This window comes from Camelus ferus, chromosome 14 (assembly GCF_009834535.1).
Source record: "Camelus ferus isolate YT-003-E chromosome 14, BCGSAC_Cfer_1.0, whole genome shotgun sequence".
NCBI lineage: Eukaryota > Metazoa > Chordata > Mammalia > Artiodactyla > Camelidae > Camelus > Camelus ferus.
The window spans coordinates 17,563,912-17,591,290 of record NC_045709.1 but is presented as its reverse complement, the minus strand read 5'-3'; the positions used below and the strand labels follow the sequence as shown (position 1 = coordinate 17,591,290).

Genomic DNA, 27,379 nt, shown 5'->3' with positions numbered 1-27,379 from the left:
TAAATGGAGAAGATCTCATTTAATGTTATCACTGTCTCAGGTCACTTTCTGACTTTTTCCCACTCTTTGATACCATTTCCCGAGGCCTCCCACTTTTCCTGTATTACTGCTACTTTTCTCTTAGTCCCCAACATCTGTGCCTAATTCCTTTCTTAAAAGTTCATGCTCTGCTATGATTTTTCAGGAAGGGTCCCTCTTTTTACAGAAATGAAAGCTGAAATAGTTTTAGTTCACTTTACATGACAACTGAAGTCTCATAGCAAGCCAGGGACGAGTTCAGATTTTATTTTGTATTTTAGGCACCTCTGTCCAGGTGCCTGTTCTGACTGCATTTTTTAGAAGTCTCCCCACCCCCATCCACCCAGAGAGAGGAAACAAAAGGATAAATGTCTCTTCCCAGCTTGCAGCAGGTGTCATTCTATTTGATTTGCAGGCCTTTCAACGAAACAAAAGGCCTCTTCTGTTCTTTTACAATATATGCTCTCTTTAAAGGTACTCGAATGAGGGGAAAAGCCTACGTTGGACACGATTTCAGGTTCTAACGGATAGAAACTAGGCTCTCAGTTGCTGATTCACTCTTCACAGGGAAAGCTAGATGCCATTAAAAACATTCTTTTCTAAATAGCATTTAAAATTTTATGATCGTTTCCTCTTGAAACACTATATATGAGCGGCATTCTCAGCAAATTAAAATGTTTAGAGTAGGACTGAAAACTTTTAAAAGCCAGTTAAGATCTCTTTTACAAAGTCAACAGAGAGAATCTGTCTGCTTGAGACACAGTGTATCTCCAACTTGCTCTTCTTAGATAGTTACCATTGGTGTTCAAAAGTGACAGACCTCACATAGTACAGAACTGTATGTTACACTGAAAAATTCTATTCTGGAGTCCCTAAGAAAGAGTGCACAATAAATATCAGAGTAGCTAAAATGTGGGTGTTTACTGCATGCAAAGACTATGCTGAGCACTTTCATTCATAATGTCATTTACACTCTTTCCAGCACGATGGTCCCTATTTTACAGATGAGCAAACTAAGGCTTAGTGTGGTTAGTAGCTTGCTCTGGGTCTCATAGCTAGGAAGTTCTGATGAGTTCTGAGAGTCGTTGTGCTCATTAACTCCCAGGCACTCCTCAACCTCCCTATTCATTCATTGCCATCCATAGTGGGGGAGGCATCAGAAAGGGGGTGTGGATATTGGGTTTTGTTTTCAGATGTAATAGCCATTTTGGTAAATCCTTTGGGTCCTGTTTCCCCTGGAATCCATATAGTCAAAGTACAGGTGATAAAATCAGCTCATCAACTCCAGCCTGTGTGTAAATGAAACAAGTCAATCTAATGAGACTTCATGAGAAGAAAGTGCTGTGAGTGGAGGTGGAAATCTTAGTGGTGGAGGGCTTGCCTTTTGTGTTAGTGTAAGGAGTTGGAAAAGCTATTATATTGATAGTGCCTGAGGGCATTTCAGGAATAGTCCTAAAAGTTCTCTTTAGTGTTGAATTTTTACAAAGTCCTAGTCTTAAAAAAGGTGTATTGTACTCTTTCCTTGCCATATCTCAAATGCACTGTTAGTCTAGGAAGTCCCATTTGTGTGTTGATTTTGAGTGGGGGAGGTATGCCCAACGATTTTTATGTGAAATAATTATTAATATGGCTTATTAATCCCTTTGGAAAATGTTCATCATAAATGTACTGGGGAGGGAGGGGGATTGGTGGTTTAACATGGTCAGCCAAGTCCCACCCACTCAAAGGTAGCCTGTCAAAATAAAGTACTCTTACTTAATCCCTAGTCAAGCTAAATGATCCCATGAAACAAAGCTAACCGAAATCAGGACACCTGATAGCAAGATTTCATAAAGTAAAAAGCCATTGTGCAGTAAGGAATAGAATGCTTTTGCTTCTTATCTTTTTAATACAAATGAAAGCAAGCTTCATTGGGCTCGGGAATTCTTAGAAAAGACAAATTTGAAAAGCAGCTCCATCGCGGAGCCTGACATTATATGAATAAGCCTAAGCCGTTTGTACCGTCCCCTTTGGATGCACAGGCTGGGGCGGCGGAGCCCCTCCAATGCCAGCATTTCTGGGAGGGAGAGGCACAAAGTGCAGCCTCCTCTGTGCCCGTGAAAGAAGGAGAGGAAAAAGCCCAGGCCAGGATCCTGTTGTTAGCAGTCTCTCCTGCTGCAACCAGGGGCTTTTCAAATCGTCGCTGCGACCAGACCCGGGGGTGCCGCTCTGCTTACCGCAGCGCTGCGGTTGCGCGGATTTCGGGGCAGCGCCGGGGGAAGGAGCAGCCGGTGCACACACAGGGCTGCCGGCCGGGAGCGCTGCTGAAGCTCCCCGGGAGCTGGGAAGTTGCTCCCGCAGCTGAGTCAGAGGCCGAGGGGTGGCTCAGGTTGAGCCCGTGGGCAGGGGCAGGGGCGGCGCTCCCAGCCCATCCCTCAGCCCTGCGGCCGCCCGGGGGGAGCCGAGTGGGCCAGAGGCGGTCTGCGCCGCGTCCGGGAGGCCGGCGAGAAGCCCTCCCTCCCAGGGCAAGCCGGATCCTAGCTCAGGTGGGGACTTCCTCGGTGCTGTACCTGCCGGAGCCGCGCATGTGGGCGGCCGGCAGCGGGCGTCCCCGCTCATGGCAGCCCAGAAATGAAAGCCGCGGCCGCCGCCTCCTCTGAGGGCTCGGAGAGCAGCACCCAGCGAATGAGACGCAAGTCCTGGACCCGGAGGAGGAGGAGCGGCCGAGCATCTCTCTCTCGCTCCTCCGTGTCCTTTAAATGAGGACTCCCTGCCGGCGCCGGAGGTAGATCTGCAGAGCCTTCCTCTCGGCCGCTGACCCCGCTTACATCACTAACCTGTGACAGGCACATCTCCACGCCCGGTACCTGCTCCTCAGCGGCTCCCAGTCCGGTCCGAGGAGCCTCTTTGTATGCCGCCGACATGGCCAGCCAGCAGGATTCCGGCTTCTTTGAGATCAGTATCAAATATTTACTGAAGTCCTGGAGTAACAGTGAGTAATAGGAAATAACCTTGTTTTGTTTGTTTGTTTGCTGGATGTTGCGTAAGGTGGTTGGAGAAATAGAATTTCAACTGGACACATACGCTTGTGAGCCCGGGAAGTTTTTTTTTTTCCTCCCATCTGCTATGAAAATCAAAATGTCAGAGACTGAACTAGCTTTCCTGAAGTGCAAAGGCTGCAGTGGAATTACAGTAGATTTGGTTTGATTAAATTTGCAAGTGAGATGGTCCTTTAGACCCTGGTGAGTGCAGGATGGGGCATTCCAGGCTGCATTTCCTGCCTTAGTGTTTGTTTGATATGTTCAGTTTTATCGAAATATTTTGTGAAGTGTGCTTTAATCAGAGGGGTGTGGCAGGATTTCAGAGCACTTCATAATTGGTTTATTAGGGTATTGTCTAAACAAAAAAGTATCTAATAGTCTAAAACCTGACTCATCTTTTTTTTTTTAATATAAAGGCAATTTGCACATTTGATTTCTGCCTTGTCCGTGTGGATGGTGTTCAGAATGCTGTTACAATATTTGATCTGTAAAAAAAATCCTGATGTTTGTTACAGTCTGAATAATGTGCTTTTTTGTGACATAAACAAGTGAGGTTCCGACCCTAATTATGTATTAGGATATCGGAATGTTATGGCTTCTGAAGTTCTATTTCTGACCTACTTAAAGATTTTAGCAGTAAGATATTTCAAAAAGACAACCTCCAAGGCATCACGGATCTGGAATCAAATGAAAATGAGGCCTTCAGGTGATCAATGTTGTCTTGTATTTTTCTGAACAGTTTAAAAACAAAGTCTTCTCTATTTCACCAACCAGCCTTTGTACTTGCTTTGGATAAAAGACCGGCAGGTATTGCAGATCCTTAATTGTTTGAAATTTCAAAAAATTTTCCAAGAAACATTTTAATGTTGTATTTTTGTGCATACTAATTTTAACCTACCTGTGCTCAAGGAGCTGGGGATTAATTGTCTCCTACACAAATGACCTGTGGCCAAAATTGTCCTTCTGTAAACAAAACCTGGGCAGGGGATCCAGTGCCATAATTGTTTTGAGAAAAGAACCGAAGTACCTTCAGGCTGAAGGTATTCAGGGATATATGCATCTCTAAATGACACCCATAGAAACCATCCTTTCCAGGTCACTTTGTGCCCCTGTATACACTGTGGGGCTTGTCTGAAGCTGTTTTTCTACAGGTGGGAAGCCATTTGGGAGTAATACTGTCACTCCAGGAGCATTCCTTTGTTAGTCATAACTCATTTCTCTTGGTTTCATTATTTGTGTAATACTTCACACTCAAGGATGAAGCTTCCTTTGTCTATCCACCCTTTGATTAATGAAAAGAAATTGGACATTCAAGGTTCTTTATAGAGCAATTTTCCAATATCTGAAAAGACTTACTGAGAGTTTGACGTTGGTGTGTGGTTTTGAAGCATTATTTTGAGTACTTTGAGGCCAGATTATTGTCTTATATCCCTTTCTGTCACCTTCCATTGCCTCATTAGATTGAAAATTACATTGTGACAGTGCTCAGGCCAGTGGGATTTCTTTTAAAATCTTTCTCCCTTGTCTATTTTCAAGTTACTCTAGACAAAGTATATATCCTCCCCACCCTTCCTAAACTCTCTCCACTCCCCCCATACACACATCAAGAGATGGTTCAAAATGCCTCTTCGTTTCTACTTTGAGAGTACCTGGGGCACAATTTTGAATTCTTTCCATTCATTCAGCAGATCTTTATTCCACGTCTACTATGTGCCAGGCTGTGGAGCTACAAAGGTGAATAAGACACACAGTACCTGCCCTCCACCTTAGTTTCTTTCTCGCACAAGAGTGAACTTGGTAATTCTCTAGCTTTCCTTTGGGGGTCAGAATGTTTTTCAGTCCTTTCTTGAAAGAGGAAGAGGAAATACACCTTATGTTTAGTCTTCTTTAAGCTTTGTTGCAACACTAACCGGCTTGCAACCTAGCGTAGCTCTCAGGTTTACATATTTTCCGTAGCCAAGAGAGAAAGGAATTTGTGTGGAAGACAAAGTAGAAAACAGAAGCCTTAGGGTGCTCAGCCTACTCAGTGTAAGGAGGCTGAGAGGATGCACCACAGGGCAAGCAGCTGATTGGCCCAGCATCACAGGTTTGAGAGGCGAGGAAGCCCGCCCACATACCTGAATGGAGAATCAGGCCCCTAATTATGTAGTGGTGCTTATTTATAAAAGTACAGCAATTAGAAAGCAATAAAACTCTAACTATGGCTGCCTGCTTTGCTAGGTGGTAGTAAAAGGGAAGATGATTCCATGAGTATTTCCAGGTTAAGCTTTCTTTTCTTTTTTTTTTTTAATGGCACATTGTGGGGGGAAATGTAATTTTGTATATATTTGTCTCCTCTGAAGAATTAACAAGTCAATTACATCAGGTGAGCTGTATTAGCTTTTCATTCTGTGGTCATTTTGACAACTCTCTTCTTCACTCGCTTCACTCGCCCTACCCACTCTGTCAGGCTGCCCCTTTATTTTAATGGAGTTAGGGATTCAAATGGCCTTCATGCCTGCAGATGAATGTCCTTTGTCGACCTCACTGCAGAAGCTTTCCTTATCTATTTGGACACTTGTCCTGGTCTGCTGCTTCCCCACCCTTCCCCAGGCCTTGCCCAGCTGCTCAGTGATGCTCACAGCTGTGACCCTCCACGTTCATGGCCGTGGCCACCATAGGACCTCCTCAGTTTAACCTGGAAGATTGCAGTGGTCTCCTCACAGTCCCTCTGACACAGAGTAGCCCAGAGAGTCTTCTGCCAGCTTTTCAAAGACTACATCTCAGCCCCCACTGCCCCCGAGTGTCAATGACCACCGTAAAGTCCCCTCTGAGTTCCTCGTTCGTGTTCTCTCGTGTTGTTTTTCTGCCCCAGCCATGGTTGATCTGCTCACCCTGCTCTGCATTTCACGACTGCTCTCCAGTTTGTGCCTGCACACATGTCCGCCCCCTAATCTGGCTTGCCCTCACCTAGAACACACACGCTACAGAGCTAGATAGGCTTGGTTCGGATCTCTGGCTCCTGCATTTCCCAGGCCTTGGGCAATCAATTAACTGCTCTGCCTCAATTTTTTCATCTGTAAAATGGAGGCAAAAATAATGAATACCTCCCAGGAATAAATGAGACATTAAGATGTAAAGTACTTAGCGTAGTGTCTAGCACATTGTGAACTTCAATAACTGTTAAAATATTATTAATGTATTCCAATGCTCCCTTCTCTTCTAAATCGACTCAAAATCAGGCTTAGACCATTTTCCCCCTGAGGGGTGACAGCCTCAGTGGATAACTCTCTGAGTAGTCAACATTTACTACACCCCAGAGAAGGAAACTGCATGAATATATGCCAAAATTAGTTGCTTGCTTCGGGCCATTCTTTTTTCTAGATTTATTTTTTAACTGTACCCCCCTTTTCCACCTCAGCTCCTACTGGAATATGCCTGCCTTCCCTGAGTGCACACCTTCCGGCAGCACAGGGGACGACCTGGGAATATTCTCAGCGGCAGAAAGTCACCTTGGCCTTTCCCATTTGCTACAGAAAACATTTAAGGCAGATAGTTTCAAGCTATTTCCATGGGAAAAGAGGGCTTGCTTTGTATTGATGTACAGAGCTGGTGTGTAGGCTCTCCCTCTGGTCTGAAACTCCTACTGGCATTCCTTGTGTCTCTATCCACCCCATAATATTCAGTGAACACCGGCCCAATGAGTGAAGGTGGACTCAGTGTCCACTTAGCATCCCAGTCTTTCCAGGGCAGGACAGTTGGCATCTTTCCTGCAACATCTGACAAACCATAGAGGGACACTTTTGAATGCCCATTAACTCTTTCTGGGAATGAGAATTCCATTGATACACAAACTGCCCTGAGGAACTGAACAAGCCCTCTCCTTTTGGAAGGGGCTGCTGTACATTGTAAAATGTCTCATGTTGCTACAGAAAACCTTGCATTAGTTGGGAAAATTGGATGTGGCATTTTAGTATGTGGTAGTGAGTGAAGTCAGTGGTGATAAGGACAATATTTCTGTCCAACATAGAAGTGCTGGTTAGTACAGGGTAAGCTCTAGGGACAGAGAAACCACGTGCCAGTAAGGATTGAAAACACATCTGATTCACAGCAGAGCAGTACTTACTGACCTTTGTTTAAGTCCCCAGGATACCGCAAAGATGCTGTGAGAAAGCCTAAAGGAAAAATCTCAAGATGTTCATTTAGTTAGTTTTGTAGAGTTGGTTTGAAGAAGTAGAAAATTAAAGAGGTTAACTGAGTTGCCTCAGTCTAGCAGAGCAGTACAGCTCAAGTTCAAGCACACCTACCTCATTCTGTTAACCGTGGGAAGCACCCAGCACGGTCCCAGGCACTTAGAAGAGAATTACTCCAGTCTTCTGTGGCCATGGCCACTTCTGCTAAAGTAGCTGACAGTCCTCATGAGAAGCAGAACCCCAAATCAGTATCCTCTGTCTCTAAGTAGGAAGGGGTGTTCTCGCCTGGGTTTATAATGGTGGCACATTTAAAGGGTTGTGTTTTTTGTTTTTTGTTTTTTTTGGTTGGTTGGTTGAAATGCATGACCAATCCTAGAATCTAGAATCTAGACTAGCAGTAGCTGCCTCTGACTGAGGGCTCACTCTGTGTCACGTGTAATGCTTGGTAATTTATATGTTTGGCAACCACATCATTATTTGTCCAAACTGAGATACTTTTGAGAGTGATTGTTAATAATTAGGCTGGGCCTGTCGTGGGCAAAGGAGGCCATATGACCCCTCGGGTTATTATCTTCAGTCTTCCCAGTAACCCTGCACAGTTACGTATTATCTACATTTTACAGATAAAAAAATGAGAGCTGAAAAAATGATTTGCTCAAAGCCAGGATGGTAGTAAGTACCATAAACCCTTCCCTCAGCCCAGTCGATAATCTCACCCAGAAGATGATCAAAGGATCAGGAACGCTTTGGGGAATTTAGTGCTTTATAGGCACTTTCATTCTTGTTGGCTGATGGCACTGCCAGGTCTTGGCCTCCTCCCTTCCCTGTGCACCTCTGAAGGGCCTTCTGTCTCTCTTCCTCTCTGTCTCTCAAGACCTAGCGCTGGAGAGCACCATCCCCTGAGCACAGACCTGTTTGAAAGACCTACATATTAACAACTCTTAACTATCATTAAATACAATACAGGGGCAGTTCTGTGCCCTATGGTCTTTTGATTTCACACACACACACACACACACACACACACACACACACACACACGATTATAGTAAAAAGGGACATTTCTTATGTTGGAATATTTTATGTTGATTTTTTCCCCTGTTTTCAAAGTATATGTAAATATGCAATTAAATAGCTTTAGTAAATAAAAATGTATTAGTGATCTTTACTTCTTTTAGAATTGTCATTTGCTTACTTTGCTGAGGTTTCTCTGCTATGTTGTGCTCTTTTTAGGAAACAGTAGTAAATTCCTAATCGTCTTTAGCAGTGAGAACAGGGAGACTATTTCCAGGGATAATGAAAATCTATCTATAATTCAGGTATCTCGTTTTAACCTGATAGCTCTGGTCTCCGCCACCATAAAACTCTCCAGGAGACAGGCAGCACAAAAATGATCCCGTTTCAGCTTCTTTGCCTACTTTCGCATGCTGCTTGGAGAAGTTGCCAACAAGAACTGAAATAGTCAGCAAGGCAAACAGCACTAGGCAAGGAGAGATGACCTGGATATTTCTACAATCCAGGAACAGCCCAGGATATTTGAGAAAGTTGCCAGTATTTAGATGGTTCAACTGATACAACGTGCAAATATGCTCTTTATTTAAAAGACATCTATTTCAAAACATTTTAATACCTGTGACTCATTAGTTCACCTTTGGGTACAGTTCAGGGAATTGTATAGATTACATGAGTCCTGGTCATCTTATTAGTTGCTTCTGTATTTTTGAGCTGTATGCGATACTCAGAATGAGCTCGGCTTAGAAGGAAGTTTGGGCTGATGAGATATGATGTTTTACTTGTGTTGAGGCTGTTCTGTAAACTGACGGCCCCAAATAGAAGCCTTTTGTGTAGGTTCTTTGTTAATACGAAACCTGAAATTTATTTAGTGCCTTGTAGTCTGAGCAGCACCTTCAAAACCACATTACCTCATTTGATGAATGAGATGCATTGATTCTGAATAAATTAGCTTCTTCTTAAATGTTCCTGGTTTGGGAGTGATAAGGCTTAATTCTCCCAGAATTCAGCTTCTGTGGTATGAGATACCCATAAAACATCACAAAGGTGTATTTTGTGCGGTTGCAGATCAAATGAGCAAATAATGATCTTAGTCTATGGTCTTGACCTTTGAATGGGACTTTTTTGTGTATATATATTTTTACTGAAATATAGTCAGTTTACAATGGTGTGTCAATTTCTAGTGTACAAGAATGGGGCTTTTTTAAAACAACATAGCTTGGCATTTGTCACATAAATATGCAGAGGTGAGTTCATCCAAAAAACATATGTAGTAAAGTTTTCTGGATCTGTACCCTAGCATTTCTTGGTCCTCTTTTTTTAAACACTTAAACATTTCTAATTTTCCACAATATGGTGCCTTTGGGAATCACCCACTCTTTGGAAACTACCCCACTGCAGAAGGTTTAGGCGGCAACCACTTCCTAGAAAGCGGCATTTTTGGACTTTCGGCTGGTTATGTGAATAAGAGAGTGCTCTCTCTTTGAGCTAAAATGTATCTCCCAGTTTTGGAGGAGCAACAGCAGTAGCTTTTTCTACAATAACATCTTTATTTATTTTTCATTGCTGCCTTATACTCAAAACCTTACCATCTTAGCATCAGCTTTTCCTAGTTGTTACTCTGAAATGCTGTGCTGCTTGATGGTGTCAGAGAAGCAAGGCAAACACTGCAATACAAAGCAATACTTCTTTCTTGAGCATCTGCTATGCACTAGACACACTACTTAGGGAGCTTCATAGCTTAACTGGACCAGGATTCCACCATCAAGGGTCTCAGAGCTCCTTCTTCCTTGTCAGATTCACAATTCCGAAATACTAATGCAGAACCTCCCAGGACCAGGAGAGGATCCAGTGATATTTCAGAGACATTGTATGCCCTGGAGAATTTTATTTGGGAGGGCGTGTTTGATAGATCCTGTTGACTTTAACTTAATGGATTTGTACTTTCACTGCATCAGAGAACTATTGGAAGCCTGGTGTTTGCAGGCAGAGTCCTGTGGGAACATTTTCAAATATTCCTCCCAGCAGGATGGCTGAAGGAGAAGAAGAAATGTAAATTATTTACTTGGGACCACTTGACCAGATGTCAGTATTTGGGAGAGCAAGCATTTCAGACAGGCATTTGTTATGTTAGAAAAATGCGAAGAGTTAATGATGTTTATCAGAATTTTGACCTGGGATAAATTTAAAGCCATCATACTTCATTTGGAGTGATCCTGTCATTCTTCAGAATATTTGGGGGATTAGAGAGAAGAGATGTGTGTATGTGTGTGAATTATATATTTCTGTAAGTTGCTTAATGATGATTTATCTCACCTATATTCTTACAAACACCGTTCTCCTTTTTACAGAACACACAAGCACAAGCATTTAAATGTTAGTCACCCAAAACTCCAGATGCTGAGCAGTGAAAGTTTATATTCTGCCAGCATATCAGACTTTGTAATGAGTCTGATTTTGGGTTTAATTCCTTTTTACTGTTTAGTCATTTGATGAGCTGCAGATGGAAATTTAAGCCAAAGCCATAACATTTCAGCTCATACTTTTTATGCTGCTGTAAGAACTTGTTGTCGTGTCAATTTAAGGGAGTTGAAATCTTTTTCAAGAAGGCATTCAAATCTGCATTAAGTGCCTTTATCAACTCTAATTTGATATACAACTCTAAGTGCCTCTGCTATTCTTAATCAATTGCAAAGTGCAAAGTAGTTTAGCAGTGGAAGGCAGCTTTGAAATTTTTAGGATTTCTCAGCCAATGCCACAAGCACAACATTATGGAAATACACAATTAAATTTCCATTAAATTTTTTTTTCCCCTAAGCTTAAGAAACACTAGACTGACTTCTTTGAGTTTGGACTTAAACAGGTAAATATGTATTTTGGCAGCCATGAAAAGGCTAAGGTATTAGATTAACTAGGGCAATACTTAAGTAAAATTCCATTTGAATGTTATATTTATGTGGGAAGGATTCTGCAAATTAATAAAGTGGTTTATTATGTGAGTGTCCAATCAATACAGTGCTTCAATTGTGCCAATACAAGATTAGGCTTTTCTTTCCTGTTTTTCTGTGTGACCTTGATTGTCTCCTTCCCTCACTTCCTTGTGTGAAAGTAACGAACCTGACACTTTGTCTCTAGCTGTTTTGGGTGAAGGCTTTTGAATACCTCCACTGAAAAAAAGAGGTTTATGTAAACATCATGATATTTGTCAGTTATTTCTCCCGCCCTGTTAAAGCCAGACCAACGGAGGGTGAGCTGTACATTTCTGAACTTGACTGATAAGCAGAGCCTGGATCTCTGACTTTCCAAGCTTGGTCAGTTTCTTGGCCTAGCTCACCCTTCAGTATTCTGAATAAGAACAAGTTGTCACACTACACAGCCTATCGGGTTCTTTCTATTGTTTTGTTTTGTTTTGTTTTACAGTAAAGTGACTGTGTGTCTAACTCAATGAATTTGAACAAGGTTGTCTCCAATCTGAAGGGCTGGTGTTTCTGATTTGGAGACAAGCATTTCTTTCTGTGCAGTAAGATGTGGTGTTTAATGGAAATTGCTGGCATCCTGGAGGTTTTATAACATAGGATTATACAGCCAGAGGATGCTCTTCTAGGTTTTGGTAAATACTCTGCATCAGTTAAGCCACGTTGAAATAAAGAATGTCATCAGGATGCAAGATGCTATTAAAATATCCATCAGAAGCATTGTTTAATGCCTGCAGCAGGGTGGAACGCTCTGTGACAGCTTTAAAGAATTTTTAAAACTAGGAAAGTTATTCTAGGTGGGTAGATTGCCTATGAGTTTAGCAAATTATAAGCAGTTGGTTTAAAATTTACATGTTAGAGCACCAATGAGAGGATAAATTGCAGTTTTCCTTAAAAAAAAAAAAAACTCTGTGTTTTAACTTTTAGTTTTTGAAAACAACATTTTTAACAACTCTCCTCTAAAAATGAGGCCTTGCAGGTGAAGAACAACATGGTCTCAGCCACGGACTCACTTGTACCGTTCCAGCACCCAGAACTGATCTGCTACTTATCTTTGCTTTAACTGAAGTGCAGTTGATGTACATATTATATAAGTTACAGGTGTGCAATGTAGTGATTCACAGTTTTTAAAGGTTCTACTCCATTTATAGTTATTGTAAAATATTGACGATATTTCCTGTTTTTTGCAACATATCATTGTAGCTCATTTTATACATAATAGCTTGTACCTCCCAATCCCCTACCCCTGTATTGATCTTCTGCTTTTCTAATGAGAATGGTAGCTTCCTTGGGGAGTTCAGAGAGAAGCCAAGCCCCCTGTTGGGCCACACTGGGTATTTGGTCTCACTTCTCTCAGTTTGATGGTGGCCCTGAGGCCTGTTTTCATCTTTTCTTCCACAGCAGCCTGTCCTCTTTGTTTTATTTGACTGAACATAACTGCAAGCAAATAGGAAAATAAAAGACATTTTAGTCTTGCCTTCTGATTTTGTATTCCATTGACCAACAAACCCCCGATCCTTATCATTATAGGAAAGATAATCCTAGTTTATGCCAATTGAGGTATCAATTTTGAAGGTATTTGAAAACCTGGCCCACTTTCAACTGAAAAAACAATTTTTTAAACTAACAATTTTAAGTGCTTGAACATTAAGAAAGGTCACAATTATGAACGAGAATGAAAATTCTATGACAGTTTAAATATCCAAAAACCTGTTTGACCTTAGCTTCTTCTCTTTCTCTTGTGAACTGTTTCGTTTGCCATTTCAGTGCTCATTACCATTTTCTTAGAGGGGGCGAAGGAATTGAAATTCAAATTATTACCATTGTAGTTAGTCAACTGCTTTACTTATTTTAAAAAGGAAAAAGAAAACAAATATAAAATTAGAAACTATTGAGTAGGATTCTTGAAGATTAATTACTTTCATTTCTAAATCCTAAATCCTTCTTGTCACTAATCAAAATAAAGTAACATGCCTGTTGTTCACAAGTATAATGGTAGGGTTAATACACAGAACTAACTTATGCCATCTGGTAATTTAAAGTGTGTGTCATTTTGTGGAATATAACTGAGCCATAAAGAAGAGTGAAATAATGACATTTGTAACAACATGGATGGACCTAGAGATCATCATTATATTAAGTGAAGTAAGTCAGAGAAAGACAAATATCATATGATATCACTTATATATGGAATCTAAAAAAAGAACCAAACTGATACAGATTCTATTTACAAACCAAAAACAGACTCATCAACATAGAAAACAAACTATGGTTGCCAAAGGGGGAAGGGCAGGGGAGAGATAAATTAGGAGTTTGGGCAGATACACAGTACTATATATAAAACTGATAAACAACAAGGACCTACTGTATAGCACAGGGAACTGTATTCAGTTTCTTGTAATAACATATAATGTAAACGAATCTGAAAAAAAAAAAATGTATGTTTATGTATAACTGAATTGCTTTGCTATACACCTGAAACTAACATTGAAAATCAGCTAGACTTCAATTAAAAGAAAAGATGCTGAGAAAAAAAATTTTTAAATAAAATGTGTGTCATTTTAGGATGCTTTTGCTCTAAATAATAGGATAATTTTATAATGACTGAATGCATAAAGACTTCTAGTTAGCTTGTCTAACCCACAGCCTGGATGGAGCTAGGAGATTCCAAGTAGCTTTAGAAGCTCAAGGACCCAGGCCATCCAGTCTCTAGACTTGTCACTGCATGATCACAAGACGGCCACCTCAGTTTCAAACATCTTTGCTTTACTTAAGAGGAAGGAAGGAGGCCCAGTTTAGGTTTTTCTTCTGGCAAGAAGAAGATTTTGCTAAAAACCCTAGCAAACTTCCTCTTGCATTCCTCTGATCAGAATTGGGTCACATGCCAATCACTCACATTGGTGAATTACCACATTGGCTTTGACAAATCGATGCATGTCCTGTCACTGGGGTGGGTCCTCCTTCTGTTAGACCTGAACACAGTAGGGATTCTTTTACCAAGGAAAAGGGTAGGCAGCCAATAAGGCTGACTTAAATTCCATAAAATAACCCCCATAAAATAAACTATACAATGGTAGATGACCTTTAATAATTTACCACCTGTTCTATAATGTTGCATTAAATGCAGTGATGGTAGCTGATACTGATAAGGCCCTGTGAAGTGTCGAGTGCTGTATTAAATGCTTTACCTGCATCGTTTCCTCTAATCTTCATGGTAACCCACTTTTATGTGTACCATTTGTAAGCGACAGAGCCAGGAATGAAACCCAGATTCTAGGGGAATCCCTAAATTATGCTACCTCTCATCGTCATTTGTGAGGTCAAAATATTAACAGTAGGTGAAATTGATGAAACTCAGGTAGGAGCAGAAGTATATTGCCATGTACTTCCCAGTAAGTCACCACAGTGGTGTTTGTCAAAAAGTAGTGGCAGGGAGTTTTCAGAGTACTCAAAATAAAGACTCTCTATCTCTTTTCCTCCAGTTTCAGGAGAAAAAGGAGCATTTCCTCATGTTTTCTTTCTTATGCCCATTCAATAAGAAATTGAGTTTGTGTTTTTAAAAAGCAAATTATAAAGAAGGATATTACCGGGTCAGAAACTTCAGCCCTTTAAGATTGTACCCAGTTCTCAGTTGAAAGAGGTGGGGGGGAAATGAAGGAATGTAATAGGATTATAAAAATCTGTTACAGTAAAATGAACAAATACAGTATTTATTCATTTGAGGGCCATTATGATGGGAGTAAATGAAATAGCCTTAATTTTGTCATTACCCCCCAAAAATGACAAAATGTTTTCAGATATTTCCATTTATGTAGAAATGCTAGTATTTTTCAATGAGGTTTCAATTTCAATCTCATTGTTCGGATTCAGCTATTAATTTGAAATGGCTTTAGCTTGACTCACTTTACCCACCCACAGCCCCCTTAAGCTACATCTTGCAATGGTCCAGTAAGAGGAACAGCTAGCATTTACGAAGGATCACTGTGTTTCAGCCACTGTGCTGAGCACTATCTCATTTAAACATCGACTCCTATTGAGGCAAGTCCCACTTCATAGATTAAAAGCCTAAAGCTAATAAATAAATTAATAATAAAAAATAAGGAGGAGACTTCCCCAAGGGAAGTGCGTGAATAAGTATTGGCCTGGATTCAAATTTGCTTCTGGCTCCAGAGCCCCTATTCCCCTCGGCAGCCCAGCAGGAGCCTTGCTAACCCCCTTCTCCTGTGCAGATTTCCCACCAGAATGTTTGAAGGAGGCAGGTGCTGGCATTTTCAGCCTTCAGTGCAAGCTTGCACCTGCCATTCAGTTGCTGGGGGAACTTCTGGAATGCATTTTTCTTCCTGAAAACAGGAGAAATTCATTCTTTGCCACTCCGACCTGCTGTGTTCAGCCCTTGGACACAGTTTGTGTACATGGCAGGGAAAAAAAATTAAATTCTAACACCCAGAGATGACTTTAAGCTGAACATGAGTCAAATTCCTGCTCTTAAGGAGAGGATTGTGTAGTGAGACCTACATAAATCAATAATTACAATCAAACACATCCAGGAACCAACCGCATGAAAGATGAGTGTCTGTGACTAAGAGTGACTATCGTTTGTACAATAAACCCTGAAGGCCAGATTTTCTGTTCTTTCCCTGCGTTGTTCTTTTTGTTTTGTTTTGCTTTGCTTTTAATTTTTTTTTAACATTTTTTATTGAGTTATAGTCATTTTGCAATGTTGTATCAAATTCCAGTGTAGAGCACAATTTTACAGTTATACATGAACATACATATATTCATTGTCACATTTTTTTCGCTGTGAGATATCACAAGATCTTGTATATATTTCCCTGTGCTATACAGTATAATCTTTTTTGTCTATTCTGCATATGCCTGTCAGTATCTACAAATTTTGAAATCTCAGTCTGTCTCTTCCCACCCTCTGCTCCCTTGGCAATCACAAGTTTGTATTCTATATCTATGAGTCTGTTTCTGTTTTGTATTTATGTTCTTTTTCTTTTTTTTTTAGATTCCATGTATGAGCAATCTCACATGGTACTTTTCTTTCTCTTTCTGGCTTCACTTAGAATGACGTTCTCCAGGGACATCCATGTTGCTGCAAATGGTGTCATGCTGTTGTTTTTTATGGCTAAATAGTATTCCATTGTATAAATATGCCACATCTTCTTTATCCAGTCATCTGTTGGTGGACATTTAGGCTGTTTCTGTGTCTTGGCTATTGTAAATAGTGCTGCTATGAACTTTGGGGTGCAGGTGTCTTTTTGATGTAGGGTTCCTTCTGGATACATGCCCAGGAGTGGGATTCCTGGGTCATATGGTAAGTCTATTCCTAGTCTTTTGAGGAATCTCCATACTATTTTCCACAGTGGCTGCACCAACCTGCATTCCCACCAGCAGTGTAAGAGGGTTCCTTTTTCTCCACAGCCTCTCCAGCATTTGTCATTTGTGGATTTTTGAATGATGGCCATTCTGACCTGTGTGAGGTGATACCTCATTGTAGTTTTGTTTTGCATTTCTCTGATAATTAGTGATACTGAGCATTTTTTTCATGTGCCTATTGATCATTTGCATTTTTTCCTTGGAGAATTGCTTGTTTAGGTCTTCTGCCCATTTTTGAATTGGGTTGTTTGTTTTTTTCTTATTATGTCGTATGAGCTGCTTATATATTCTGGAGATCAAGCCTTCATCGGTTTCATTGTTTGCAAAATTTTTTTCCCATTCCATAGGTTGTCATTTTGTTTTACTTATGGTTTCCTTTGCTGTGCAGAAGCTTGTAAGTCTAATTAGGTCCCATTTGTTTATTCTTGCTTTTATTTCTGTTGCTTGGGTAGACTGCTCTAGGAGAACATTTTTGAGATGTATATCAGATAATGTTTTGCCTATATTTTCTTCTAGGAGGTTTATTGTATCTTGTCTTATGTTTAAGTCTTTGATCCATTTTGAGTTTATTTTTGTGTATGGTGTAAGGGAGTGTTCTAGCTTCACTGATTTACATGCTGCTGTCCAGTTTTCCCAACACCATTTACTGAAGAGACTGTCTTTATTCCATTGTATATTCTTGCCTCCTTTGTCGAAGATTAGTTGACCGAAAGTTTGTGGGTTCACTTCTGGGCTCTCTATTCTGTTGCATTGGTCCATATGTCTGTTTTTGTACAAATACCATGCTGTTTTGATGACTGTAGCTCTGTAGTATTGTCTGAAGTCTGGGAGAGTTATTCCTCCAGCCTCTTTCTTTTTCTTCAGTAATGCTTTGGCAGTTCTAGGTCTTTTGTGATTCCATATAAATTTTATTGTGATTTGTTCTAGTTCTGTGAAATATGTTCTGGGTAATTTGATAGGGATTGGATAAAATCTGTAGATTGCCTTGGGCAGTGTGACCATTTTAACAATATTGATTCTTCCCATCCAGGAGCATGGGATATATTTCCATTTTTTAAAGTCTTCTTTAATTTCCTTCATCAATAGGTTATAGTTTTCCATGTATAATTCTTTCACCTCCTTGGTAAGATTTATTCCTAGGTGTTTTATTACTTTGGGTGCTATTTTAAAGGGGATTGTTTCTTTACTTTCTTTTTCTGTTGATTCATCGTTAGTGTAAAGAAATGCGACTGATTTTTGAACGTTAATCTTGTAACCTGCTACCTTGCTGAATTCTTCAATCAGCTCTAGTAGTTTTTGTGTGTACTTTTAGGGTTTTCTATATATAGTATCATGTCATCTGCATATAGTGACACCTTTACCTCTTCTTTTCCAATTTGGATCTCTATTATTTCTCTCTCTTGCCTGATTGCTGTGGTTGGGACTTCCAAGACTATGTTAAATAGGAGTGGTGATAGTGGGCAGCCTTGTCTTGTCCCAGATTTTAGTGGGAAGCTTTTGAGTTTTTCATTGTTGAGTACTATGCTGGCTGTAGGTCTGTCATATATAGCTTTTATTCTGTTGAGGTATGTTCCCTCTATACCCAGTTTGGTGAGAGTTTTTATCATAAATGTTGTTGTCCCTGCATTGTTGAGAGTCATCTCCAAAGCTGGATCTTTTCTCACCAGCTCGGCAGAGCTATGACTTCATCTGTCTCCTCCAGGTCCCTTCTTGTCCTCAGCTTCCTCATCGTAGATGCTGAATTTCTCTTATCAGTCAGTCCCAGGCAAGAGACTCTTTTTCAACCCTTCTCTGTGGTTCATTCAAAACAGCACTAAAACTTCTCATGCTTTCCCCTCCCACATCTGGTGCTCCATCACCATCACCTCTGCCAAAGCCTTGTTCCAGGTCTTTATCACCTCCCATCTGGAAACATCAAACCCTTCCTTACCAGCCTTTCTGCTGCTGCCACCCCTCCGCCTTTCCAGGATGGTCTGTCTGGTCCTTGCCATAGCCTTGAGCATTGACCTTCACCTTTGCTTTTGTAATTGTGTGTTGGCACCGAGAGTGCTGTTTCCATAGGCAGGAGTGGCACAATAAATGCTTTTGATGGGGATGATAGCAAACGCACTGAGTAGTTAAAATGTCAGTATGAACCTGAACTCGTTGTCTTGACCTGGTATATCCAAACCACTTATTGTGGTAGGTTTGAATTCTGTAGAGCACGGAGGTGGATTCAGTCTCTGATCCACGTTCTGGAATCACAGTCACGGGCCAGGGGTGAGATGGAGTGTTATTGTAGTGCTAGAAACACACTTTAAGGTAAAAAAGAGTAACATATTCTACTCTGTATATTTTCATGCTGCTGAGATTTGAAGAGCCTGGATTTGATGGGCATGCTGCAGAAACAAAGGAAAAGCTTGCCTAAAGTTAAGTAAAAGTCCAAAAGCTAAGTATAATTATCTGCTAATATATTAAATGAGAATCTAACTACTCATGAAGTGTACACACTCCAGTGATGGAAGGCCCACTCAACAATTCTCAAGTGTCCCTCATACACAAACTAACAGTCATCACACTGGCCCAATGAGCTCATTAAATATCATATTGTTCTGCCAGATAAGGCCCTTGTTTTAGGGAGTGACTAAGAGACTGTCACTTCTTGGGCCAGGAGAATGAAAATGCTCTTCAGGCTCTGGGAAGAGGATAGAGCTAAATTGTTGATACTGTTTGTCCCTCCCCATTTCAGTCTGTGTCTTCTTGGGCTGTGTTTTTGAAAGATGACTACTCAGCTGATTTATTCAGCTCAGTGTTTTCATGACGTTTCTGCTGTAGACCCACACGGTGGAGAGGAGGCTAGAATGCTCTTTGTGGACAGTGTTCAACTAATGCCAAAGAACGACCCAGACCTGGTGGTGCTGGGCTGGCAGAGTCATTTGTGCCCGAGCTTGTGTCTGAGCTTCCATCTCCTTCTTTTTAGGTGGAAAGTTAACCAAGTCCAGAAGAGGCAGCCAGGCCTCCCCTTTGGGTTATTTGCTTTTATTTTGTTTTCTTGCTGAAAACAGAAGTGAATCAGTCTTCACTGAGCCCTGTTGCCCAAGGAAATGATGCAACGCTGGTCACGTGGCACCAGGGAAAAAGGCCCATTATGCAAACCTCGTTCCTCTTTGTGTTACGGTGTAAGGGGAGGTCCAGTCTTCACACCGGGAAGCAGCACAGAACTGTGGTTCTTAAACGTGGATCCTTTTCTACATGGAGGAACTGTGATGTTTTACACTGTGTTTGTCTATTATTCTTCTGCCTTTTTGACCACTGGACTCATTCATTTTGATTGTAATACAAAGTATGGAAGGAATTGATTTAAGCTGTTGGGTTTACTTTTTCCATCTGATTTGGGGTAGTTATGTACATGTGCTTTGCCTCAGCCCCTAACTTGCTGTGTGACCTTGGACAAGGCACCGCAACTCTGATTCTGTAAGAACTGGTTTTAATACATATCACGTGTATTTCTATAAGTAATACACATATGTGTATATGTAATATGCCTAACATAAAGCCATAAGAATCAAGCAAGTTAATATTTATCAGAAGTTGAGTATGCAGCCTCACTATTGTAACTGCTTGATAAATGGTAGCCATTATTATTAGGAATTTGTCTAGTTAATGCTTGTCTGAACTCGTCTGTGATTTAATGATTTTTATTGTGTTTGCTCGTTGCCAAGACAATAGGACCAGGAACCGAAGTCCTGGAGTCTTTTTCTGACATCTTTTTGGCTTGTTGATCTGGTCTTTACCACTCCGCATACTAGATGTTTTGGTAAAGAAGTATATTTGAGGAACTTGAGAAGATAAACCATCAGAAGATGTTCAAGGTGAAATGCCTTCCTTCCAAATACAGAGTTGTTTGGAGAGGCTGATAATGTAGCAAGACACTAGCATGGACTACAGTTGCAGCCTCTTCTGTGAGTGTCACGTGAATTAAACCTTCAGCATGTGTTTTTTGGACCTGAGCCAAATGCCTCTCCCCAGTCTGAGTTCAGTGTCGCCTTCAGGGTGAAGTCTCCTCTGACCGCCTCACTTCCCCTGCCCTTTCTACACACTTCCACTGTAGCAATGGCCACATGGTTGTGCAAGTGTGCTTTTCTGGTCCAGGCCCCTCCTGGGCTAAGAGTCCACCATCGTTATATTCTCCAGACATTTCAGGGCACATTGGCTCTTGTTAATAAACTGTGAAATGTTGACAGAGTGAATAAAACTACCTGAATGAGTGTGGGAGGCTTGCAGCCCAACTTACCCAGCGTTTAGCCCCCTCCTGGGTCAGCCCCCGCAAGCAATGACAATGTTCTGTATACCAGGGGGTGGGGGGTGTCTTTTACTTCAAGCAGTAGCTCAACATCCAGTCTCAGCCAAAAAGTCTCTTTCCTTCTTGACCCTCACCTGTGTTCTTTGAGTGGATTTAACAAGTTAAATTGCACCTTTGTGTTCACAGAACCCAGGGCCCGTGTGTCCATGAAACACACAATGAACTTAGACTGAAATCATTTTTCATTTATGTTGTGATCAGCCAACTTGGGAGAATTATCTCTGTGATGGGTTTTTGTTTTAAATCAATTAACACTGTCAGAGAGTCTCTCTATAAAAAATATGAACTTATCCCTATGTTTGTCTCAATGCCATTTAAGTTAAATAGATTGAATTTAACTCTACTTTTGAACCTTCCAGCCACTTTTGCCAAATTGGAAGGAAATCATTCTCAGTGAAATTACTGAGCTAATTTAATTCTTTACTGATCAGGGTCTCGTTCCGTGTGAAGGATGCTGCTGTTCATATTTGGAGAAATTGATTGCCTTAGTAGAAATATTTCTGAACCCAAAGATTTTATCGTGACCATTAAGGTGGATGTACTCAGAGCATCAGCCCAAACTGGACGTGCATGAATGAGCTTCAGGAAGTCCCTTCGAGTGAATCAACAGTCTTCCCCTTCTCTTCTTCTGAATTATTAAATGACCACTGGAGTTGGGCACCGTGCTGGATCGAGTCCAGCGGGACTCAGCAAGCCCACCTCCGGCCTTCCACAGGCTTTACGATCAAAGACAGCTGGCTTTGACGAAAGAGCAGATACAAGGAAGTCGCAGAGAACAAAAATGCTGATTAAACGAATGTTCTGCCTGTGCCAGGCACTGTGCTTGGACTCGGGGATACTGACTTAAATAATCACCAGAGGATAAAGTGATTCATCATTTTATGTGGGAGGGAAGAGGCAGAGGAATTGTTCCAAGAGGCTGTGACATTTGAACCTGAGGAATGCTACAGAAAAGCGGGGAGAAATCAGAGGGAAGAGCATGATCAGATGCTGGGAGGTATGAAATTCATGGGTTCAGGGAGCGACAGCTAGATCCCAGGATCCTGGAAGGAGAGTGACCGATGGTACATGGAGGCGAATTGGGTCAGATCATGAGCATTGGAGGAGCTGTTAAAGGGCCTACGGACTTTATCCTGAAAGCATCAGGCAAGCTTCCTGGCTTCTTAAAGCAGGAGCAACATGGTCAGACCCCAGATTCTGGGAGCCTTGGCTGAAAATGCAGGTAGAGAGAATCTCTGCTGATAACCCAGGAAAAAGATGACAAGGACTCAAAGTAGCAGGAAAGGTGTTGGAAAGGAGGGATTGGTTTATGCAACTTGTCTGGGATAGAGTTTCCAGGGTTCAGTATCTTCCCTAGATCCAGCCTGTGCTTTATTTTAATGTATAATTTAAACATGTGGTGGTGTAGTTCATGCCAGCTGCTTAAAAAAAAAAAAAGAGCGAGAGAGAGAAGCTGCTACTTGAGGAGCAGTGTTTTGAAATTATACGTTGAACAGAAGTTGTGCTCTTAAAACGGCATATTTGTGTTGAAGCTGAAAGGTGATGGCAGAGTTCTCTCTTGACAGCTCTCGTTTGCTTACTGCAGCACGATAGATAGCACAGAGGCGTTTTTCTGCGGTCGTACGTAGCCTCTGTTGTATTTGTTTCATGGTTATTCCTAGGATATAGATCAACAGTGGTTTTATTTTGTTTTATTTTTCAATAAAATATAAAATTTAGATGAGCAAGTGACCTCGAATCATTTCAACATACAAATAGGCCTCTAATGATGCTGCATAGTAGCCCCCTGGCACACGTTGGGATGGTTTGGGGGGTAGCAAGTCATCCAAATTGACCAGTTTTTGTATATGAAAGTCTCCCAGGAAAATGGAGTAGAATTTTCACAGGAAACCAGTGTATCATGAAGGGTCCCAAAGAGAGTGCTTCTTAAGAAACAGGGTCCAAGGTAATCTCTGTGAGCTGCTTTTTGCTGTATCCATGGCCAGACCTGGTTTGGTCCTGCCCGGCAGACCGGTTATACCAGGTGTCTCGCTTTCCTTTCTGCCTCCTAGGGAGCGCTCTCGTGAGCTTTTCAGTCCTATGTGTCCTTGCATAGATCGTTCTAGGAGGAAATTTCTAGTCTTAAGTAACTTGATGATGACGTTTTTCTGTGTTTTTATGCCAGTTCAAACTCTATCCCACTAGGCTAGTTGAATCAGATTCTCCCAGTGTCTCCTCCCTGCCCGTACGTGAGGACGCTTCTGGAGGTTGTTTTAACTTTTGTGGGCTGCCAAGGCATGACAGTAACTACTTCAGAATGCTACAGAGTGCTCGAGTAACAGTAAGGACTGGCAGGCGGCATATCATCACATACGAAGGGAGGGCAGACGTGCACCTGCTTTGTCGTAATAAAACAACACCATAAACTTACACCTATGCTGTCTTGTGCAGTCAGTTCTCTGAAGATTGCAAAATAAAGGAAATGAAAATCATATCGATAGATCCACTACATATTGTATTTCAAGAGGACATGTTAGCAATGTGAACAAGCTCCTAAAAAGCTACTTAAGAATGAGGACTATTTAAGTAGATGAATCTGTAGCAATATAGTTGAGACAGAAATAATACTTTCAACTGAGAAAGTTATACAGTAACAAAACTCCATTCATAGAGATACATATTTAAGTATTTCCACCCTTTTCCAATCTGAGAGCTCAGAATTATTACATCCCAGGATGGAATTAGGTGAGGAAAAGAACTGTTTCCCTTGTATTTGTTTAAGGGAGGCTTTGTGGTACAAGTAGGATTTGTAAAAGGTCTTTGAAAGAGAAGATGTGTTGGCAGGATTGGGAGGAAAAAGGCATGTCAAGCAAAAAGTGTGTGGCTGGAGTGGAAGAAGCAAAGGAAGGGAGTGGTGAGGTGGCTGGCAGGAGCGGCTGAAGGGAATTCTAGAACCACCTCCTGGAATGAAATAGAAATCCACCAAAAATCCAGTTACACATTTGCCAATTGAGCTTTCTGCTTAAACAGGATCCCAGTTTCCCCAGCGCTCAAAGTACTTCTGAGGTTTCAGATGGGGATTAACTCGCCGAGACCACGAAAGTGAGCACGCAAGAAAGTGATTCTGCTGGGGGGACCCTGTGACTCAAGGTTGTGATGTGCCCGTATCACTCATGCAAGTCTGGAGGAGGAAGTCACGTTTTGTCAGACAATCTTAGCAGCTTTTTTTCCCACATAGATGTGACTTAAAAATGAAAGCTTTAAACAGATTAATAAATATCCATTGAGAACCCACTGTGTGCAAAACACTGCTCGAGGAGCCAGGTGAATTGTAAAGAAGGGTGTGGTACTTGCCCCAGATCGGCGGGCAGGGTGGAGATGCACAATATTTAGTAAGGGTGACAAAGGCAATACGAGGCTGTCACAAATCAGTGAATGCTCAACTGTCCTGTGGTGATAGAGTTAGATAGTGTTAAAGGAGTGTTAAGATGTTTAAAAATCTGTTTCCTCATCAGTTATGTGTTTTTGGTTTTATATGAATTTGGGTGCCATGTTGAAGCATTTAATATCTCATATTTTTTCTGGTATTTTTGCATCTCAGCTTCTAGGAGGCAATCTGGTAAGGCAGGAAGGGTACAGACTTCTGAGCCAGGAGAGCTGTATTTGAGTCCTTTTTTCTGGCATTAGTTGGGTATGTGATCTTGGACAAGTTCCTTTAATTTTCTCAACTGTGGAGCAGGGACAAAAGTAACTTGCCTCTCAGTCTTGAAAGCAAGCCCCCCTAAAACTGATTTCCTAGTCTTACCCAGCCTGAGAGTTTTTAAAGTGTTGAACAGATGTTTACTTGTTGAATCAATAAATCAATATTTATCACTTATTTGTGAATATTTGACTACAGGTATTTACTAATTCATAAATATGCAACACTGTGACTTTTCTTAATGACTTTCCGTGTTTAATCACAAAAATTATTTCCCTTAAGTCTAAGTTTTATAAAGCAGAAATTGGTCTAAACTAGAGAACAGCATGCATAGTAGAAATATCATGCAAAACCCTTATACACTTTAAGTTTTTCTAGTAGCCACATTAAAGAGAGATTAAAAATATCTGAAATTAATTGTAATAAAGTATTCTACCTAGTTCAGTATTTCTAGAATATTATCCTTTGACATGTAATAAGCATAGAAGTTATTTAATGAGATATTTTACATTCTCTTTTGGAGGGAATAATTCTTCAAAATCCATTTATGTGTGTGTATTTTGCACCACCAGCACATCTAAATTTGAATACCAAATTGGTCAAAACTACTTGATCTTTATTTTGATTTCATATAATTTATAGTTTAAAAAAAGTGGTTTTTACCTATGCAAATTGTTACAAGTTCCAATAGCTGAATCAATCATCAGTTTTTAAATTTTGATTTAAACTAATTACAGTTAAAATTCAGTAACTTAGTTGCACCAGCTCCCTTTCAAGCACTTAATAGCTGTATGTGGCTGGTATTGAGCAGCACAGGTAAAATTATCTTGATTATTTTTCAGTAGGTGCCCAGACTTTTAGGCAGCAGAATCATTTCATAATAAAAAATAAAGACAATCTAAACCTGGATCTCATTTTGGAAGTTGCCTTACACTGACAATGTTTAGTGGCGACTTCTGACACTCAGCTTGTTCTGCCTGCTAGATTTATGAGGTCTCCTTTGAATAAAGCTCTCTAGAGCTAATTAGCCTAAGGAATGTTTACTTACTTCTAAAATGCTGCAGAAAGCTTGCTGATTTTTCATAGTATGCTTCCGAGTCCATCATCTTTGTAGGTGAAGGGTCTCTGGGTCTCGAACTGCACGACTTGCCTGAGGCCCTGTGGCTCCTTGTGTGGCAGAGACAGCCATTAAACGTCGACTTACATGAGGGTCCTGGCTGTCCTGCCGTGGGGACTTATTTAGGTACAAGTGGATCCCTGATTCCCTGAATTGGACACTTAATGCCTTACCCGAAGGAAGACCTTTTCTCAGGCCATATTTTTTGAGTCTCAAAAGTACCATTAACCCCAGATCCAAGGTGGATCATGGAGACCACATTGTAACCAAGTTGTCTCAAAGAGTCCTTGGGCAGAGCAGAGCTGTGGATGTGAAGGTGGTGGAGGAGGAGGCTTCCTTAGGAATGAACAGCTATGTGGCGCAGTGCCTTCCTCCTGCTCCTTCATTGACTTGTAAGGGCAAAATGCAACTTGCCAGAAAAACAAGCATTCTAGTCCCCACGTAGTGGTTCTCTTCCCTGTGTACGCTTCTGTGTGTAAGTTTCTCTTTGGGAAATGACTTTTTTTTTTTTTTTTTTTTTGCTGGTATATAAAACCAGTAAAGATGAGTTCCATTGGGTGGAAATGGATATGGGACACTTAGCTGAAAAAGTTTCCTTAACATTCAGGGTAACTGGTTCTTAGACACTGGTTCCTATATGCTTTCTTAATGAATGGTCAAGAAGGATATGAGCAGATTTTCTGAGCTCCTGGCATTAATTGTTTCCTCAGAATTTACATATTTTATAGAAAAGGATCATGTTTTGAAGGTCAGTCAAAATTTCAAGTTCAAAAATCTTGGTTTAAGTGATCCTGTCTTAGATGCAAGCAGTTGTTTATATTCATTTTAACTGTGCCTACTTGCGCTTCCATTTGTCAAGTTTTAAGTATTTAGATGTTTTGGATGAAAATATAAAAATCTTTCAGAAGTTCCCACCCTTTACTATGGATGCAGTGTCATCTTGAACACGCCCCCTCTTTTGTTCTGGGCAGCTATTCGGAAATGTCCCCAAGGACTGTTTAGTGTTTCCAGGAGGTTTACTCGAAACTAAATGGCATTGCCCTGCCTTTGTTGGCATTGTCATTAATTGTGTGAATGCTTTTTAGAATCTTTGCATCTATCAAGTGATCATTTGTTACATCTTGCCTTTTTTCTGCATCCAGTTTGCCAAGAGTTCAAGAACTGAGTAAGTAAACCTGCTTGAATTCTATGTAAATAAAAGTTAGACTTGGAGTGAGAATTTGCATTAGTCTCTGTATAAAGTACTTGGATTTTGTGACATTTCTTTGGGCAAAGAACCTATGAGACTGTTTTAAAGTAAGAAACAAATTAAGGACAACATAAGTAAACCCCAAGTTTTTTGGGTTTTGGTTTTTGTTTGTTTCCTTCCTGATTCTTCATTATGTTTAAAGTTGTAAGTATGAGGTTATAAGCTTGACAGCTCTGTTCAAGATGGTAACTATTTTTAACTCTCCTATGCATTCCCCTGCCTAGGGAGACAGTTTACAAGATTCTCAATTATCATTTATTATTAAATATTCCCAGAGGCCACCGGTAGCCTCCAAGCCTGGCCACACATCAGACTTACTTAGGGAGCCTTTAAAAAAGATTCCAGTTTCACCAGAAGTTTGTGAAAGTTGTATTGGAATTTGTACTTTTTATAGAGCTCCCCAGCTTTGGGTAA

General features: G+C 40.8%; 1 protein-coding gene and 1 long non-coding RNA gene across 7 annotated transcripts in view; one reads left to right on the top strand and one right to left on the bottom strand.

Annotated features, from left to right (window-relative positions):
• LOC116668575 overlaps positions 1-2,971 on the bottom strand; it is a 34,945-nt gene extending 31,974 nt beyond the window's left edge. For all 6 annotated transcript variants that reach the window (XR_004325732.1, XR_004325729.1, XR_004325730.1 and 3 more), the window contains exon 1: positions 2,835-2,971. This is a non-coding gene — a long non-coding RNA (uncharacterized LOC116668575). The remainder of the gene's footprint in view (positions 1-2,834) is intronic.
• Positions 1-27,379, top strand: part of FRY (FRY microtubule binding protein) — a 274,991-nt gene that overhangs the window by 62,480 nt on the left and 185,132 nt on the right.